The 12,779-nt window shown below is 39.9% G+C and overlaps 1 non-coding gene across 1 annotated transcript; it reads right to left on the minus strand.

Moving 5' to 3' along the window:
• Positions 1-9,183: 9,183 nt before the first annotated feature.
• LOC125609781 lies at positions 9,184-9,290 on the minus strand. The gene has a single exon (XR_007339926.1). It is a non-coding gene; the product is annotated as a small nucleolar RNA R71 (small nucleolar RNA).
• Between the last annotated feature and the right edge of the window lie 3,489 nt (positions 9,291-12,779).

Below are 12,779 nucleotides of genomic sequence, written 5' to 3' on the forward strand. Positions count from 1 at the left end.
TAAATTTTATATTTATTATAATATTATTATTTTTGATATTTTTATAATTGTATAAAATGTAAATATTGTTAATTTATTATTTAACTGCTGCTGCATTTGGTAGTTAACCAGTCATAAGTATCCCGCAAACGCATAAATTTCTAACCGCATAACCAGTCGTACAAATCTCTTAAAACCGCTAGAAACCGCAACCACCCGCATCCGCAAACTCCCGCAACCGCAACCGCAACCGCTGCGGTTAAACCAGTCAGACCCTTACTCACTGATTTCCATGAAACCAAACAAACTCATGATAGATTGTTAGATAAACAAAAGATTAAAAAATAGATAAACAAATGTTAACAAAATAAATCATTAAATCAAGCAAGATTCAAGATTAGAACAAAAGAAATTCAAATAAAATTAAGTTTATGTAGTTTTTGGGTTTTTCTTGCCCTTAAATATCTATTTATAGATTTTCTAAATCAAATCTAATTAACCAGATTAAACCATGAAAAATCTGGATAAAAAGCTTATTTTTAAATGCCAAACGCAATTTTTCCAGTCGCAATAGCTATCTTCCCATCACTGCGTTTTCATCAATCTGCGTTTGTTTTTCTTCTCCACAGCGGGTTCATCCTCCGGCTCCACTAAGCCGCTATCAGATTCGCTGCGTTCCCAGCGGCGTTGCAGAGCCGCTACAGCTGGTCGCTGTCCATGAAACTTAATCCTCAGCGGCATCTCATGCTCGCTATACTAAACCGCTACAGCTTCTTAGATGGAGATACTGAGATCGATGGATCGTCGTCACCAACACGGAGCTTGCTCCTCCGCGTGTTCAGGACCGCAATCTTCGTCGTGTTCTGGGTCGTGCTCAGCTCCTCTCTCGTTGCCACAGCGTATTTCCTCCATGAATTTAACAGGCCATGACCATCTCTTCTTCATCCGCCGCGATTAAAGCTTCTACTGTCGCCGGTTCATCATCAACGCCTCGCCGTCGTAGCCAACGGAGATCGGGATCTCGGGAATCGCAGAGAAAGCTTGACCACGAGCAACCGTGGTCAACTTTAGCTTATTTGCGCATCTTGTCCTTTCTCTTTCAGATATTATCAAATTGACCCCGAAACCTTTGAAAGTCCTAATACGTCCTCACGAATCAACCCCAAACTTTCGATTAAACATTCTACACCTCCTCCTAATTGAACAATGGTCCCTCCTCTTCTGGTGTTTTTCAAAGCTGCCACAAACTTTGTAATTTGCAAGATTAACCTCACGAGTTTGCCCCAAACTTCTCAAACGTGCACTTTAGTTTCTGTCAGATGCAAATGAACATATAAATGCACTATAAAAACATGAGATATCAATGTTTCCATATGATCAGACAATTCAGAGTTGATTACACTAAGGGACACTTTTTGACTTTCCTTTACATCTAGAGACACTTCTTACATGTGACACACTTTGTTGTGGGCCAGAGATAAATTATGGACTATTTTACCCTTAATGAAAATTACAATTGTGGATACTCAAATGTGGACAGACAAATGATGTATGAACGTTTGTTGTGTGGATCAGAAATTTTCTTTGTGGATAAAAACTACAAGTTTGGTAAAGATTGCCGTTTGAATGGAACTTGTGGATGGCATGAAAAATGTGGACATAGTCATCAGTATGTTCATTTGTGGACGGCTCAGCTGCACCTACTTCACCAAATAAGATATCACTAGAAGTCACCTCACTAATTCTCGAAGATCTTGTCTATACAAAGCAATACCACGACGCTCCATCCACATATCACTCAACCCCACATCAACCGTCCACACACAACCCATCCACGTGCCAACTAACCACACACCACCCATCTACACAAACCCCATCCACACACCAACCGTGTACTCTTCCCGAGTCTCCACATTCCATCCATCAAAATTAAAATTGAAATTTTACAGATCTGGGTTTTGAAATCTACAACGACATTAAAAATCAACAAAGCAAAAAAGAATCTTCTGGAATCTAAACTTGGATAAACAAGTTAAAAATTCATAATCGAGACAAATATGGTATGAATTGTGAAGAAATTAATGTCACTTGTCTTGAAATCGAAGCAAACCAGAACAGAGTTAAAATATTTTTTAATAAGAAGAAGAAGAAGAAGAAGAAGAAGAAGAAGAAGAAGAAGAAGAAGAAGAAGAAGAAGAAGAAGAAGATAACTTTCCAGTTGATTCTTTTAGAGTTTGATTGATGAAATCAGAAAAAAACACAGCTTTAAGTAGTGAAAGAATAAAGTGTGATTGATGAAATCAGAAAAATTAAAGTTTATGTATTTGGAAAAGTTGTTTAGATCTAGATATGAGAGAGAAAGATGAATCTCGAAAAAAAGATAAATAATTTACATATTTTATTTTAGTTTAAAATAAGAAAATGTATAGTTAACTTAGTCTAAGGGTATAAGAGACAAACCACATGCTATATGTATGTCACATGTGGAAAGTGTCTTTGGGTGTAAATAGAAACTCAAAATGTGTCTGTAGATGTAAAAATTTCTTAAAATAATCAATGAGCAACGCTGAAGCACCTCGCATACATGGAGTCTGAGTTTTCGTGGCACATACATATATAGTCACAGTCGGAGATATTTGCGACCAAGTTACCTTAGAGTTCGAGTGGCGCGTAATAAGCTGTGGGTGCAGACTCAGTACTGGTCCTGAGAATATGAAGGCTAGAAGCAAATTGGAAATCAAGGACTGTTTATTATAGGTTACTAGGTGCTGAGACCCCACGCAAGCGCGAAGCTGGTTACTTTGGATATATGTGGGATGGTATGATTTACGGGATGTTGTTGATGTTGTTTAAGATTTGTGCAAATTAATAAAATAAAATTTATCGGAAATAAAACAACAAAATTGACCTTAGCTTTTGACGATTAACTCAAGTTAGAGACATCTACCAAAACGGAAAGAAAATTCAAAAAGTATAATTAAGGTAAAATATAGAGAATGTGAAAAAGGCCTAAACACGAAACAGAGAGCGTGGAACAACAGAAAGGGAAAGAGAAGAAGATGAAGAAGCTTACGTCAGGTATATGAAATTAAAAAGACAGATATTGTGACAGCGGATCACCAACTTATTTGGGGGTCCATATCTAGTTATTTACTCTGTATATATCCGTTGTTTGAATAAATACTCAAAGTTTCAAACTACTTACATTACAAACTTATTTTATTTTTTCAAAATATACATTGTTTGCTAGGACTTGTTAGGGAGCTCAAGGACCATAGTAGCATATATTAAAGCTACACTACTCTTCATCGCTAAGATCACACAAAATCAATAACTACTGGAAAGACTCTGTGAAGCAAACCTAACATATCATTTGGGAATATCTTGTAGACTTTTTAACTGATGGATGTGTTTACTTGCCTGTCTATAAAACTACTCACGCTCAATATATTTGTGTAAAAGTGTGTTAGTTATAGTGCAGCAGTCCATTCAATGTTTGAGATACTATCAACTGTAAATGGTTTTTCAAATAGCAATAGTTAAATAGCAATCTATAACACGACCCGTAACTCTGAAACAAGTTTAACCCGTCAACGATTGATTAATAATGCAAAACATAGATAGAATATCCGTCGATATGAAATGACAAAAAGGGAAAAAACCAAAGTTGATAAAGAGAAACATAGCTATTAGAAGTTTTTTTTTAAAACATAGATAGAGGTGTTGACGGGGTATAGGAATAGATTCTCCCAACTACTCACTGCCACACTTGCATTTCTTCTGTGCGTTTGCATGCTCAGGAGGAGTTTCCGTAGCACATTCCTCACCAGTCTTGTCTCCTAAAATAGGGGGGCCAGAAGACGAAGCTGCCAGTCCGACGTTGTCCTCACTGTTTGAAGGAATGCCCACAAAGTGTTCCTGAGTAATACAAACGGGCAATATTAAAAAATGATGTAAGTAGCAAAAATATAACCATGTTTAATTAGAAAACCTTGACATGGTTCGCTATGGTGTCATCGTCAGTGATGGTGGAGACAGTGAAGGTGCGGTGGTTAGGAGTGAAGTTGAAAGGTATGACTCGGATCTGAAACACAAACTCCTTCTCTTCGAGCTCTTCAAGGAAACCTGGGAGACGCTCCTCTTCACCCTCATGCCATGCACCTACAGCAAATAAGCAATACTCCGAAGTAATGTGGCCTGGAAAAAAAATGCCAACACTAATCTAAATGTTTTTGCATTGAGAAAAAAGTACCGCATCGAAAGCAAGAACAGCAGCTTCCAGCTTGGTCAGTTTTGACATCTCCTTATCGAAGACAGAAAATGTAGTGTTATCTTTCCCATCATCAACGGCAAGCTCAACACGGAATCTAAGATTGAGCAATGAAAGTATTAGTAAACATCCATCAGAATTGTTTAAATCATTGCTAAAGTGTAGAGAAACCTACCTGACGACACCAGTCACGTCAGAAGTCATACATCTGGTGCAGTTCAAGGAATTTCCATGTCTTTCCAATTTTTTTGTGGCAATCAGTGCATGACACAAATGACCACCCATTTTCTTGATTCACACAAACAATCCGGGCCTTGTTGAGGAAATCAGCCTCTTGGGTCTTCCACAACGTACTATTTTAGTCACTGGGAACAATGGAAGTTGGAGATGAAGGAGTTGAGATCCCCTATCAAGACAAGTTCCTTTTTCTTGATTCCTTCGAGAGTGTCAACACATGTATGAGCCGCAGTGGCGCCGACACTGCGTATAATATCTTGAAACATTAGATCACAGATATTCTGATTACTGCCTGCTTACAAACTCTGTTACTTCAGGGAGTCTGGTGTCAAAGAAGAACCTAGTTCCTTGTGTGGAGTTCAAATACAGGTTCCCTGATTAAGGAAAAAAACAATTGTGAGCGGAAACTGCATATAAAAAGAGTAAGGCCAAAGAATAAACGAAAACATCTACTGTTTGAGAGAGCAGATGATTTTACCTCCAAACAGTTTTGGATTAACTAAGGTCACCAACAGCACAGACTGGGATCTATACCCTGATTTCAGAAGGCCCCGAAAGGTTGAAGCAGCCTCATCCCACAGAGATAGGTAAACGATTACAGTCCTGTCAGAGGAGCAGAACCCAATATGTTTCAAGCATAAAGTCAAACCTCACACAATATAATTATATATAGAGACATGTTACAAAAAAAAAAGGTCAAATCTCAGAACACAGTAAAATTCTAGTAAAACATGCTTCACAACTTGCAAGGATAACAAAATTCAAAAATAACGTACAGTTCAATCAAGAGACGGACAACAACTCTGCTCGTGGCTGAGATGTTTTTGAGATCAAACCCCTGCACAGAACGTATTTAACCCACAACATCTGGGGAGGGAAACTACTTTAGAAATAAGTTAAGATGATGTAACTAAAATTCCAATAAGAAAGACAACACACTTGGAAGCTCCAAGTTGGTGTTGGCAAGCACTTGAAGGTGGTCAAAACGCCTCACCAAGAATCTGTTGGACTTGATCACAGGAGCGTCCAACTGGACTTCAACAATACGTGTTGAAGGAAGGAATCAGATCAGGAACTGATGCTATGTGACCTTGTACATGTGGGCCACCCTTGCAACTTCAAAACGGTCCAGTCTGACAATAGAACCGGATTTCAGAGATGACCGGTACTGGCTGGCCCGGTTTGCAGGGATGAAACTGTGGATCACGGAATCCTGTAAGAAAAACAGAGAAAAATCATTAGTTGTTCATAAAAAACACATAGACAAAACCAAAACAAAAACATGAAGACATGTTTCATATATGAACAAAGAATAAGCAAAACAGAGTTAAAGTGAAAAAAAAATAAGTTAGAAACAATCATCACCAGTTCATCAAGGAGGAGAATGGTGATGCCCATAAACTCTCCATTCTTGTTAATGTTTCTGGAATCCCAGAATCGGATGAGCCAACCAACAATGGACTGAGTGGACCTTCCAAGGTGGAGAGAGTTGAAGGTGGAGTAGGGAACGACGGCAAATGCGGCTGAAGCGGCTGGAGAAGTCATTTTCGCGACGGATGTGAGAAAGTAAAGCGATCGGAAAACTGAAAAAGAAAAGTTTGAGACAAGATGGAGCTTTTACCTCGAGGGATTCTATATATTGAAGAGCTCTGAAGGCATTACAGGAGAAGCTAAGCGTTTGGTAGGCGCAGAACGTGCGTAGAGCCTTAAAGATCGACCATAATAGCTGATTGCCGGAAGGGGAATCACAAGCTACGAAGGAGATGGTGAAGATGGCAGCTTCCCTAATCTTCTTAGCTTTGTCCGTATCACCACTTTGGGCAGATACAAAACCTAATAAACAGAAAATCAGCCCAAAACCCACTCTTGTCGAAACCCATTCGTTACCCATCAATTTAAAAAAAAAGAGGTGGGGTCAACAATGTTATATTAGTTTCCGACCTTCATAAATATATTAGTTTTGGTCATCAATGTACAAAGTATGTTTATATCTCAATAATCCGGATTTGAACCATAGACTTGACATTTTTCACACCTTTTAAAAGTGGGACCTACAGACCACTAACGTATCGTCTCAAGAATGATGCAACTGCCTCATTATATTATAGATTTTAGGAAAACAAAATACTTTTGTTGCAAATGTAAAAGAGATGATTTGAACACGTTACCTGGCTATTAGAAAACAACTCTGTATACCACTAAACTACTTGAGACGTTTGGTAATTAATGGCCGGCTAAATACTTAGATAAAACAAGGCCCGAAGCCTAAGCTTCTAATACTTCCCTTCAGGGGTGGTATTGGGTGCAGTTTAACTACTGTTGTAGACTAGCTAGCAGTACCTGTTTTGAGGGTGTGCGGAGTGCATTTGTACTGATTCCCACTTTTTTAATGATTTTTTAAAAATATTTTAGGGTCCAACATTTCTGAAAATTTGTGAAATAAGGTTCAAAATTTCACAAAAATAGTTAATACACCTTAGTTTGTTTCTGTTTTATATATAACTAGGTGGACCGTCCGCACGCATGTGCGGGTGATATCTTGCATATTTACATTGTTTTATCCATTCATCCATGAGCATTTTCATCATATAGATTAGGATTTACCATGTCTAGGTTGCATTTTGCATTCATTGTCCTTATTAGGTGCTGGAGTGTGCCATGGAGTGATTTGAGATGTTTGGGAGCATTGTGATCCAAAAGGGGATGAAAGATGAGCATGGATGGAGCCTTTAGAGAAATCTTCTGTTGCTAAGATTTTGTGGAGACACAGAAAATTGAGTTAGCTTTCTAATGGAAGTGGTTTCAAGTCATTTGGAGATGTAATGAAGGAGTTATGATCAATTTACTAGAGGCATATCCATCCTGGTCGAGCATCGCAGAGTGACCTCTCAGAGCGACCTACCGAGGTCGCTCCCAGCCAGAGCGACCAGTCCAGAGCGACTACCTCAAGTCACTCCCAGCCAGAGCGACCAGCCAGAGCGACCAGCTCAAGTCACTCGCGTTTTGACGCGTCGAGACACAAAAAAACGCGTCGGGAGCGACCTCCTGGAGCGACTATGCTAGGTCGCTCCGCGTGTTTTGCTTGGACGATTTTTATGTTATTTCAGGGGCCTTTTGGTCATTTGTTTTGATTTTTTACACTTTCTAAACCTAAGTTAAGTACTTTGTAAGCCATTGGAGGCAAGATAATCTCTTTTCTAGAGAAGAACTAGTAAAAAAAAACCTCTTTTGATTCAGATTTCATTGCTTTCATCTTGTGTTCTTGTTGATTTCTTATCTATTTCTCTACATGGTTAATCTGAAATCCAATATGGGTTTAAGAGGAATCATGGAGATTAGTGAGTAATCACCTTTTGAATTCATGGGTTAGGGAGATTAAGGGTGATTAGGTTAGTTCTAGGATGTTTTAGTGTAGATCATTCTTGTTCCTTGCTAGTAGAGTATTCATAATGCATCTTCTGAGTTGGCCACTCAAAAGTTGATCAATAGACATTTCCCACCCAAAAGGTGTTTGATGAAATGCCTGAGACAACTCTCCTAGGCTTTTAGTATACTTTGCCAAAGACATTTGTTGTTAAAGATGCTAAGATAGCTAATAGACTTGTTAGTAATGATTGCTTTCATATTATTCAACCAAAGACATTTGATGTTTGAGATATGTTAGCAAATGAGCATTCATCTAGACATAGAGCTTGCTTAGAATTGTGTCTAGGCTTAAGGTTGATAGTTTGATTGATCATTTGCCATCCTTAGTTCGATACTTGATCACCCAAGGTCTAATCCCTATGCCCATGAGTTCTCTTTTCCCTTAGTCAAGAAAGTATCATTCTGTTATTGCTTTCTAGTATTAGTAGTAGTTTAAAACCCATCTAAATCATTGGTTGCACTTAGATTAAGTGAGTACTTGCATTCTCAGTGCTTTGATATCCCTCAGAACTGGTTCGACAATCATTTATACTACAACATTTGTCTTAGGAGCCTTGAAAACTCCTAACATCAAATTGGCGCCGTTGCCAAATTCTGAGTAGATTTCAACATTGAGATTTAGTCACTTGCTTGAGACTAAGTCATTTTTATTTTCTTTTGTTACTGATTCTCTTCTTCACCTCCCTTTAATCTACAGGTGTATGAACTTGAGGAGCAGGGGTCCATCAAACCTAGTTCCAAGAGCTGCAGACATCAGAGCTTTAGAGAGAGAGTGTGCTAGAAAGAGAAGAGAAGAAGAGCAACAGGCTCACTTGCAGAGATTGGACACTGATATGGAAGACATACCTCAAAATGATGCGGGCGTCAATGGAGCTAACAACGTTCCACAAAACCAACAGCGAGCAGCTCGACCCATTGGCACTTACGACCGCCCCAACATTCATGGTCATAGATTGGGAATCCGAGCACCAGCTGTGGCAGCCAACAACTTTGAGATCAAATCAGGACTCCTCAACGTGATCGAGAACAACAAGTATCATGGCTTGGCTCTAGAGGATCCATTTGATCACTTGGACAGGTTCGACAGCTACTGTGGGTTGTCAAAAACCAATGGTGTGTCCGAAGATGCCTTAAAGCTCAAGCTATTCCCTTTCTCTTTGGGGGATAAGGCACGTCAGTGGGAGAAGTCTCTACCCAGCGACTCCATCACCACTTGGGATGACTGCAAGAAAGCATTCTTGGAGAAGTTCTTCTCTACTTCAAGAACTGCTAAGCTGAGAAACGAGATTTCCAGCTTTCAACAGAAGAACTTGGAAGGTTTCAGTGAAGCCTGGGAGAGATTCAAGGGCTACCAAGCTCAATGCCCACACCATGGCTTCTCTAAGGAGAGCTTGCTGAGCACATTCTACCGTGGTGCTCTTCCTAAGTACAGAGCCAGACTGGATACAGCTAGCAATGGGTTCTTCTTGGGGAGAACTGAGGAGGATGCAGAAGAGCTGGTTGACAACATGGTAAAGAGTGATGCAGTCTACAGTGGAGACCACGACAGAGGCAGTAGAACAGATGATAAGCAGACGAGGAAAGAGATCAAAGCTTTGGAAGACAAGATCGACCTACTCATTGCTGAAAAAGCCACCCAAGAGCAGCTGAAGTTTGTTGGTAACTCCAAGCAGGAAGATCCACTTGCTGTCAATGAGGTTGAGGGTTTGGAAGGTCAAGAGGAGTTGTGTTTCAACAACAATGGTAGCTGGTACAAAAAAGAGCTCAACTTTCAGTACAACAACTACCAACAGAAATCATATCCAACCAACCAACAGAGTGGTTATCCGCCTAGAAACAACCAGCAAGGCAGCTATCAGCCTCAGCAAAACCCCTCGTCTGGTTCCTCTGCTCCTCAAGAGAGCAGCACTGATACCTTACTGAAACAAATCTTGGAGTCTCAGACTAGAAGTGAGAAGCATGTTGGTTATGAGTTGAAGAACCTTCATACCAAGATTGATGGGAGCTACAATGAGCTCAACAACAAATTCTCACACCTTGCTTCTACAGTCAAGAATTTAGAGAATCAGTTTGCTTCCATGAACACTCACCAGAATCGCCAGCAAGGATCTCTACCTGGAAAGTCTGACCAAAACCCCAAGGAGGCCAAAGCTATCACCCTTAGGAGTGGTAAGCAGTTACATCCTATAACCCTCACCAATGATGCTGAGAAACTAGGTGAGGGGGTTGCCATCAACATAGATGATGAAGTGGTGATTGTTGATGAGAAGATCAATGACGAGATCTTGGAGAAGATAGTGGAAGCCAAAGGTAAAGGAAAGGTTGGGGAAGAGAAGAAGACAGTAAAGGATGGTGAAGTTGTTACTCCAGCAAGTGAAAGTTCTTTTGTTCCTCCTCCCTATGAACCCAAACTTCCATTCCCTGGTAGATTCAAGAAGCAGCTGCTAGAGAAGTACAAGGCTCTGTTTGAGAAGCAAATGAGTGAAGCTCAGGTTGCAATGCCCATCATCGATGCTTTTATGTTGATTCCTCAATACAGTAAGTTTTTGAAAGATGTTGTAGCTGCAAAGAAGAAGGAGATGGAAGGCATGATGATTCTTACCCATGAGTGCAGTGCCATCATCCAGAGGCTTGATGTTCCAGAGAAGTTAGAGGATCCAGGAAGCTTCACACTACCTTGTGCTCTTGGACCTATGGTATTTGAGAAATGTCTCTGCGATTTGGGAGCTAGTGTCAGCTTGATGCCTTTGTCTGTTGCAAAGAAGCTTGGATTCACTCAGTACAAGAAGTGTAGACTCTCTCTGGTGTTAGCTGATCGTTCAGTGAAGTATCCTGTGGGCATCTTAGAGGACCTCCCTGTGAAGATTGGAAGGTATGAGATACCTACAGATTTTGTGGTGCTTGAGATGGGTGAGGAGGCTCAAGACCCATTGATTCTAGGAAGGCCATTCTTAGCTACAGCAGGAGCTATTGTTAATGTGAAGGAAGGCACGATTGATCTCCATTTGGGTAAAGAGAACATCCTCCACTTTGACATCAAGGAGAAAATGAGGAAACCAACTGTGTTCGGGCAAGCCTTCTACATTGAAGAGATGGCCACTCCTGCTGATGAGCATCTTGAAGAGTTACCACCTGAGGACGACGAGGAGGGAGCATCTCCCTCTACTCATTCCCCATAGAAGGTAAACCACCACACTCCCTTGTATATACCATTTCATTTTTGCATATTAGTCTTCTTTTCGGTATCTCTCTCTACTTGACAACACAGAGACTGTGTAACTCAAGTTTGGGGGAGGTACCAAGTATTTGATCATGTTTGCTTTGATGTTGTTTCATTGAGTCATGCATTGCATACCTATTTGCATATAAAAAAAAACAATCATTTAGTTTGCATCATTTGCATTTCTAGGAGAGTCTAGAGCATATAGGTTGCATTCACTTGCATTGGGAGCAATGATTTTAAATGCCTTGTAAAGAACACTACGTTGCACCTGAGTAGCTTTTGCACCTCTCAAAAAGACTTGTATGTTTCGAGCCTTGAAAACTCTTCCTGAAACTTGTTGATTGCTGAAACTCAGTCTTTGAAGCCAACTACAACCTTATTTGAACTGAACGAACTTAATGCTTCTTGCTCATGGTCCCTTGTGTACTAAGTCATGGCTATACACACTTGAGTTGTCACATCTTTTATGCTAATCTTTTTTGACAAACTCTAGTGGTAGACCACCCCCAAAACCTTTCCCTCCTTTTAAGCTTTCATTGTTTGATGAGTGAGGCCTTTTTCGGAAAGTCTTACATGTGCATAATGTTGAGAGTATCGGGAACGACAATGCTTGATCTTCATTCTTGCTAGATTGGGCACTCTATTGTCTAGCTATAGGTGGGGGTGAGTGTTGTGATTATGATTTGGGAGAAATGAAAAAGAAAAAGAATAGACTCTTTGTGCTTAAGTGAATTGTTTTATTGGGATAAGTAGAGAAACCTCTAGCTCAAGTTTTGAAAAGTCTTGGCCCCCAGCCTAAAAAAAAAAAAAAGAAAAGAAAAAAAAAGAAAAGAAAGAAAAGGGGGCTAGCAAAGTTGTTAGGAGCTAAGAAATGTTTTGAGGTTGTGAAAAATCCCTTGTAGATTTCAAAGAGAAAGAGCTGATGTTTTTAGAATCTTTTGGTGAGAGATGTGAGTTGGGTTTGACATTGGGGAATGATTGTGTAATTGTATGTTTGGGAAAAGGGTAGAACAATGGACATTGAGCATTGTATGCATGAGTTGATCCCTTTCTTAGATATATTATGTGCAATGTCAAGGCTACTTGTTTCGAGAGTAAACCACCTTAAAGATCATATGTTTTGAACCTCTTGAATCACTTGAATAAAAGCCTTCCCTTACCCAACCAAATGACTTGGACCAACTGACCATTTGCAAGAATTCACCTGATGTTTTGTGCTTAATGAATGTGAGAGTTGGTTGATTTGAATGTGTGGATGCTTGATGATGAGTGTAAGAACAAAAAGAGTTAAGATAGGCCTAGAGAAGCTAGAGTGTAATAAGAGAGTGTGCTAGTTGTGTTTCTTTTGGCTATGTGCTCCCACCTTCAACCTCTCTCCCTATGAGTTCTAGAAAGTTCACTTGTGGACAAGTAAAAGAACAAGTTTGGGGGAGTTGATATCTTGCATATTTACATTGTTTTATCCATTCATCCATGAGCATTTTCATCATATAGATTAGGATTTAGCCATGTCTAGGTTGCATTTTGCATTCATTGTCCTTATTAGGTGCTGGAGTGTGCCATGGAGTGATTTGAGATGTTTGGGAGCATTGTGATCCAAAAGGGGGTGAAAGATGAGCATGGATGGAGCCTTTAGAGAAATCT

Source organism: Brassica napus, chromosome A5 (genome assembly GCF_020379485.1).
Source record: "Brassica napus cultivar Da-Ae chromosome A5, Da-Ae, whole genome shotgun sequence".
Classification (NCBI taxonomy): domain Eukaryota; kingdom Viridiplantae; phylum Streptophyta; class Magnoliopsida; order Brassicales; family Brassicaceae; genus Brassica; species Brassica napus.